This window comes from Elaeis guineensis, chromosome 2, assembly GCF_000442705.2.
Source record: "Elaeis guineensis isolate ETL-2024a chromosome 2, EG11, whole genome shotgun sequence".
NCBI lineage: Eukaryota > Viridiplantae > Streptophyta > Magnoliopsida > Arecales > Arecaceae > Elaeis > Elaeis guineensis.
The window spans coordinates 118,848,896-118,857,323 of NC_025994.2; the positions used below are offsets into that span (position 1 = coordinate 118,848,896).

General features: G+C 34.0%; 1 non-coding gene across 1 annotated transcript; it reads right to left on the reverse strand.

The window, feature by feature from the left end:
• Window positions 1-7,532: 7,532 nt before the first annotated feature.
• Window positions 7,533-7,639, reverse strand: LOC140855937 (small nucleolar RNA R71). Its single transcript, XR_012139379.1, has one exon. It is a non-coding gene; the product is annotated as a small nucleolar RNA R71 (small nucleolar RNA).
• Window positions 7,640-8,428: the final 789 nt, after the last annotated feature.

Below are 8,428 nucleotides of genomic sequence, written 5' to 3' on the forward strand. Positions count from 1 at the left end.
TTAAAAGTTTCAAAGGATGCTTTTATTGGCTTAAGAGATAAATTATCTCATGACCTCCACTTACTTTAGGATAGCATAGTTATTGGTGCTATAACCAATTTTTTCATCAAATCTAGATTTGAATAGTACTTATTTGTGACATAATATGTGTTTGAATCATATGAGGCTGGCATATCTATTTTGAGTAAATAGAATTTGTTGTATGGTCAAAAAATAGGAAAACTTGATTTTTATGAATATTATGTTTATCGGAAGCAATCTAGAGTTAAGTCATATAGCCATCCACACGACAAAGGGCACATTGGATTATATCCATTTTAATCTTTGGAGTCCTGCACCTATTCAGTCTAAAGATGGTTCTTAGTAGTATTTGATTTTTCGAGAAGAGTTTGAATATTTTTCGAAGTATAAGAATAAGTTTTTCCAATTTTAAGAAGTGAAAAGTACTTATTGAGAAATAGTCTAGTAAGAAGATCAAGAAATTGAGAACTGATAATTGATGGCATGAAGTTTTGTGAGAATCACAGCAAAATGGTATTGCATAATGCATGAACATGATTTTTTTTTGAGAGAGCACGGTCTATGCTTTCTCAATCAGATTTATCTTATGATTTTTAGATCAAAGCTATTAATATGGCCTTCAACTTGGTGAATGGGTCTCCATCTATTGCTACTAAGTCGAAGATTCTAATTGAGATATGGTTAGTACACCTGTTGATTATTTTATTTTGAAGATATTTGTTGTTCTACTTATGTACATGTCAATGATAGTAAATTTGAGAAAAGGATACATAAAATATATCTTTCTTGGTTATCAATTTGGAATGAAAGGCTATAAATTATGGTGTATTCAGTCTAGTTCTCAGAAATTTATAGCCAGTGGAGATATTATCTTTGATTGAAAAATTATGTTTTTCAAGAAATGAGTTAGTTGCTATAAATAAAGATCATAATATTGATAGGCAGGTAAAGTTTGAGGTTCCACTTCAATTCATCATCATAAGCTGATATTTCAGTTCAATCAGTTCAAGGTGATAAGCTTGAGATTGTTGATAAGAGATGTTCTACATTAGCAGTAGTACACTATAGCCAAATAAATCGAGGAGATAGATTAGACTCCCTCAGAGATATGGATATACAATTTAATCTCTTTTGTATTATCTATACCAAAATCTATTAAGGTTTCGGATTCTATTAGTTATTATGAGGTTATCAGTCGTAGTTATCGAGTCTACATATATAGTCTATTGCTATGAGTGAAAAGATTGAGTCTCTTCATAAGAATTAGATATGAAAGTTAGTAAAATACCATAGGGTCAAAGTTGGGTGCAAACGAGTCTTTAAGAAGAAAGAAAGAATCTAAAAGTTGAAGTAGCAATGTTCAAAGCACATTTGGTCGCAAAGAACTATAATGGAAGATAAGGTACAGACTTTAATAAAGTTTTCTCTCTTATTATAAAACATAGCTTTATTCATGTGTTGCTTATCATTGTTATGTTGTTTGACTTAGAGCTCGAGCAATTTAATATCAAGACAGCTTTTGCATGATGAGCTTAATGAATATATTTATATGCAACAGTCAGAAGGATTTGTTGTTCAAGATAAAAAGGACTATGCTTGCTTACTGAAAAATCATTATATGGTTTGAAGCAATCTTCGAGATAGTAGTATAAGTGGTTTAATGTATTTATGCTTAAATATGGTTTATACGGAATGACAATGACAGTTATATTCATCATCAAAAGCTTTCAAATGGTTTTTTTATTTATTTGTTGCTTTATATTGATGATATGCTCTTTGTAGTAAAGATATTTCTAAAATGAAGAAATTAAAAGTTCAACTTAATGGTGAATTTGAGATGTAGGCTCAGCTTAATAGTGAATATGAGATGAAGGATGGGTACAGCAAAGAAGATTTTGAATATAGAGATTCATAGGGATCGGACGCACAGATAGATTATTTTTGTTACGAAAAATATATTATGGAGATGCTTGAGCATTTTGGTATGTAGGATTACAAGTCAGTGAATACTCTACTTGCAGCGTACTTCAGACTTTCAGCTATTTTATTTCCACAGTCCGATGAGGAAGAATGTATATCATATATTCTATATGTTAGTACAGTTAGGAGCATCATATATACCATGATTTATACATGTCCAGATATCTCACAATGTATCAAAGTCATTTGTAAGTACATGAGGCATCCAGGAATGGTCTATTGATAAGCTGTGAAATGGATTTTACGCTATTTGAGATGCACGTGAATATTGGTTTGGTATATGATGGAGGTTCAGACATTGCAATAGTATTGTTGGTTATGTGGACTCTGATTATGCAAATAATTTATACAAGAGAAGATTTTTGACATACTATATCTTTATTTTCTCAGATTATGCTATCAATTGGAAAGTGACTTTATAGTCTACTATTGCTTTATCTACAGATGTAGAATATATGACAGTAGCAAATATAGTGAGAAGTCTATTTGATTGCAAGATTAGTTGATAATTTTGACTTACAATAGGATGTGACTATTATTATTATGACAATCAGATACTATATATCTGACCAAAAATAGATGTATCATGAAAAGATCAAGCATATTGATATTAGATATCACTTCATTTAGAATATTATATCACAAGAGGTTATTGCACTAAAAAAGATTTTCTACGATAGATAATCTAGCAGATAGGATGATCAAGCCATTTATCACTCTTAAATTCAAGCACCGCTTAAACTTGGTTCATATTTTGAAATGCTAAGCTAGGCCCTTAGGGGCATTGTTGGAGGAGATAGAGATGAATTCATCATTTTATATTATAGCTTGATGGAATTCGAGTTAAGATGGAGATTTATTGAGTGTGGCCTGAATTAGATAGGATCCGCAGTATAAATTCGATTTATTTTGGACTTTTTGATTCATTCAGATATTTTGATCATTTCTTTTTGTTTTAGGATTTAATGGCTATAATATATATATCATAATCACATCTCTTTTATCATTGAGGGACGATCTTGTGTTATTTAAATCATTGTATATTCTTTATACTCTATTTTTTTTAATATAGTAAAATTTCTTTCTATTTTCATCTCTAAATATAGGCCAAAAATCAAACTATATAAATTATTATTATTTATTTATTTATATATAATTATTTATTATTATTTTTAATTCTATACTAATTGATAGATAATGTTTTAATACTTGGTATAGATAATAAAGTATTATAGTCTGCTCGTGCATTCACAAGCAAACGACTCGCCTATAAATGTCATCCACCGCATCTACTCACAAACTTGTCAATTTTAATGACGAAGGATTTGGAGCAGTTATCATGATTAAAGCATAAGAAATAAATATTTATAAAAAAAAAACACAAGAAATAGAGAATATTATTTCACATTATAATAACAATAGCATCAACACCTCAAGGCCACGATATCCGGCATATTCTTGGATCTTCCCCAATCCTCTATTTATTTTACACGTATGAACAATGATATGCCGATAAATGGAGCCACGTGATTGGGAGGGATGACCAGGACATGCAATCCAGGACAAGATGCAACTTTGTACACGCTTCGGCACAAGTGAAGCAAAACCCATGGGCGCCTCAAATTCCGTGGCGAATGGTCAACATTATCGTCATAACTGGCGGACTTTAGTCATGTTCGGGGGCACACGATACGATATGGATATCTAACCCTTGACCATAACTACTTGGTGGTGCCCCTCGAGCAAAGGCCCAACCCCCAAGGACGAGGGCCACATGGTTCTCTCATTGCTTTATCCTAAACCTTTTTCTCCTCGAAGAAGTGGGAAATATCTACAAAGATATCATCTGAGTCTACCAACCTGTGGAGGGATGCATGCTTAGCCTAAACAGGATGACAGAGATAGCCACCTGTGAAATTTATGGATGTGTCCACAAGCTTTTGTAGATTTGACGTGTCAGTACATGGCAACAGCTACAAGCTGGGGAGTATTTGTCTGCTCCATTCATCATTTGATGAAGGAAAACGGTGGTAGATGGACCCTGATAGAGGATCATCACAGTGCCCACTACAAAGCCACTTCCTACTGGGTCCTACCACTAATTTTTGCAAGAGATATTATGGTACAACCTTTGCAAAGTGTATAGAGGCATGCTGGAAAGTCAAAAGATCAGCCTTTTAAATGGGGCAATATTATAAAGCCATGTACCAGGATATGTAACTAAACATGGTTGTTTTGGCTCCTTGGCTTAAAGGAAATTATAAAGACATGTACCAGGATCCCTTTTGAAACGTTAACTTTTTCAATAAAATATTTGTATGTGATCAGCGGTCGAACCTTGTCCAAAGATTATGTGAGAGGAACTCATGTCGAGGGAGGACATGATGCCATATAAAACTATATGTTTGCTGTAATTATTGGCGTTTTCTTATGATAGAGTTACATATATTCCACTCTTTAATGGAATTTCCGTCGTTGATTATTTTGCATGTGTGGACATGTCGACATACCATGTGCAACCTAAAAATGCCTACTGACCATGATCTTAAGATCTTTTTTGATGATAAGGGATAATCTTAACCTCTTAGATTCATTTTTGTTATTAAAAAGTACACTTCTCATTCTGTCAAAAAGAATACAAATTTCATTACTATAGATGCTTATCAATAAACCAGGTAAAGAATTAAATATAGAAGAAATTGAAAAGGGATAAGATCCTTTTTTTTTTTTTTCAAAAAAAAAAAAAGACTTGTTTCACTAAAATATTTGAATTACTTGCATATTTTTCACTACGTTGCTCATGAAGAAATGAAGTCTGTACCTTTTACAGAACTGGCCATCCAATAAAACACAGTTGATCACTTGATTTATGTCACAAATTGACATAAAAAGTATCAATTAATATCTAAATTATCTAACTTTATTAAGAAATTGATACTTGTTATTATATTTTGCAGAAGAAGAGATCATCAATAGAAAGAACAAGGAAAGAGGATTCCAACGGCGTAAATTTTATGCAAAACGGAGTTAAATTGACCCAGGAATTGAAGAATGAAGAAAGAAGACTCAATTGAGTCAAACCCGAGTCAAATCAGATCAAAATTGATCAAAAATCAACTGATTTGGTGATCTGATTAGCCGCCTGGTCCACAGCAACAGGCGCGTGGACCATGGACCCATCGGCGCACCATAAACCCCCTAACAACTCTCTAAAACCTCTTAGTCCCACATCGAAAGTTTTGAAAACCTTATAACCCCCAAATGCCTATAAAAAGCCCTTAAAGGCCCTTGTTTTATGTATTCTTCCTTCCGATCAAGCTTGTAACCCTAGATAGTGGGGTTTTTAGCTCTCTTTTCAAGCCTCGAGCTTGAGATTTTTGTAATAAATTTTTTTTTATATATAAAATCTTATTTTTATGCAATTTCATCTCTTTACATTATGCAATTTATTTTTCTTGCAATTAGGATAGTTTAATTTATGCAATTTAATTTTATGCAATTAGGTTAGTTTAAATTATGCAGTTTAAATTTATGCAATTAGGATAGTTTAATTTATAAAATTAGGGTAGTTTATTTTTCTGTATTTAAATTTTGCAAGTAGATTTAGATCATGTCTAGCTAAGCATCCCTTCTAGGGTTTGCGATGAAGCTAGATCATGAGTAGGGATTTTACATAGGGTTCTTTCTTTTTCTTAGGGTTTCTTTTTCTTCCTCTTTTGCCAAGAATTTTTGATGAACTACAGTTGGATCAGAGTCCCTTCATAGTTCATGCTTGATTCAGTGCATAGGAGGAGAAAACCCTAAGGGATCCTAGTTACCACTCCCCTGTAAAGAATCTTGATGGGTTATCGTTGGGCCTTAGTCCCTTCATAATCTATGCTTGGGAAAGACAAGAGGAGTAGTCGTTAGGATCAATAAGAAAAATTCTAGGTAGAATTCCCTAATCTAGATCTAGTGGATTCAAAAACCCTAGATCCTTAGTCTTATTGTCTTTAGCAAACAACTTTCGACTTTCGATTTTTGTTAAAGCTCGCTTGAGCATAGATTTGAAAATTATTTTTAAAATCAAGTCTCTGTGGGATCGACCCGTACTCGCTGGTCGTGCTACTCTGCACACCGTGCGCTTGCGGTTTTATTTACAAATTTTAAGATTTGAACATCAAGTTTTTGGCGCCGTTGCCGGGGATTTGGCGTTTTAAATTATTTTCAAATATTTGTTCTTCGTGCTTTATAACTCTCTTTCTTTTTCCTTTAGGTTTCTATATTTAGTTGGTGATTGCTGGAAAACTCAGGTGCGCTTCTAATTTCTCTTTTATTATTTTTAGTTAATTACTTTTCCTTTAGACCTAATCATTTGAATTTACTTAATCAAAAAAAAAAAAAAAAACAAAACAAAAGACATTCATAATCATGAAGTAAAATATCAAGATAAAAAAAAAAATTTCTAAATTAAAATCTTTTACATTCTTGGTCATCTTGTTTATTTGTATTTGCATTTTCATAATTAATCTAAGGGCATCAACCCATTAACAAGATAAGGTGGGGATTTCATTACCCTTCCTTAGCCCAAAAACCATCTCCATCATATTGCATTACCTACACCTTTAATCTTAAAATCAATTAGACGTCAACCTTAAGGAATTCGAGCTCAATAGGACAAGGAACCCTAAGAGTTCTACCAAGTTGAGTTGTTTGATTAGTTGGTGTCTAGGCAAGTCCCTGAGGGTGGTTTGTTAAATTGGTTCAGTTGCTGGCCTGGCCAACTCGTTTGGTGTCTAGAAAGGCAACGATGAGTGAACCTCCCACCTCTTATACTTACCTGGCTAACTAGTTGATCAATCTCCACTTGGAAGGTTTGAAGGGTCATCTTGGAACAGTTAGGAGCTGTCTAGATTTAGGTTAATCCTAGGATAGATTGAGTTTAATTTATTGTTTCACTTGTTGAAAAAAAAAATATTAAAATTTAAATTAATTTGGTTACTTTTCTTTAGATTTAGGACTCCTTAGGATCTTCTCTTTAGAATTTTTTTTCTCTTTCTTTTTCTTATACATAAAAATTTTATAAAAAAAAAAATTGTATAAACATCGAGAACCGTACACCTCGTGTGTGGAGAAGAGTGTCGGGTCGTCTAGTTAGGATTGAGTCAATTCCTGTTATTCCAATGGCTGAACCAATCCAACCCATGACCCTTAAGGATTTGTGTTATCCAGTTGGCTCCATCCAACCATCTTGTATCAGGTTGCCACAACCCACAGCTAACAATTTTGAAATCAAACCTCAAATCATAAATATGCTTCCAAAATTCACAGGATTAGAGGATGCTTATATATTTATTAGAGAATTTGAGGAGGTATGTGCAACCATGAAACTGCAATTAACAGAGGATGAGGTCAAACTTAGATTAATCAACTTTGCCCTTAAGGACAATGCTAAGAAGTGGCTTTATAGTCTGCCAAACTATTCTGTCACTACCTGGGAGGGCTTTGTGAGAACATTTTTAAAAAAGTATTTTTCCCATCATAAAACAGCTAGGATTAGGAATGAAATAAATCAATTTTACCAACTAGCTGGTGAATCATTTTGGAAGTACTTTGATCGTTTCAAGAATCTTTTAACCCAATGCCCACACCATGGAATAGAAACTTGGAGACTATGCCAGATCATCTATGAGGGTTAGATTCAAACTCAAGAACCATGCTAGAGTCCATGTGCCAAGGCCAATTTATGGACAAAGAAACTACTGAAGCTTGGCAATTCTTAGAAGACCTAGCCGAGAAAAATTTACAGTGGGAAACAACTAGGGAACCTGATAAAGCTACACCTTCAAGAGGAGGAATGCATCAAATTCAACCAACCCTAGCATCAGAGGCCAAGATTGCAACCTTAACACGTAGATTGGAAGCCTTAGAATTACAGAGACCAGCCAATGTAAATCAAATATCTGCACCCATGTGTAAAGGGTGCAATGCACCAGACCATGTCTTAGAAGAATGTTCCTACTCGAATGAGTGTACACAGGTGAATGCCACCTATCAAGGACCATTGAACAATCCTTATGCACCCACATATAACCCAGGTTGGAGGAATCACCCGAATTTCTCATGGTCCCAGAATCCTAATGTAGGTAATCCAAATTTCAATCAGCAAAATCTAAGGTCCAACCCAGTAATGAACAACCCGTCAGGCTTCCATGATAATGACAAGAAAATTACCTCTTTAGAGAAAAGCCTAGAAGCCATGATGAAAACACATACCAGCTTTATGCAAACCACGGGTCAACTCATAAATAATAACACCCAAGCTATAGCCCGTCTGGAAATGCAAGTAAGTCAGCTGGCTTCGACCATTAGTGAACGAGAACATGGTAAGTTACCTAGCCAACCTGAGCCAAATCCTAGGAACCAAAATGGTCCACGACCCCAACAA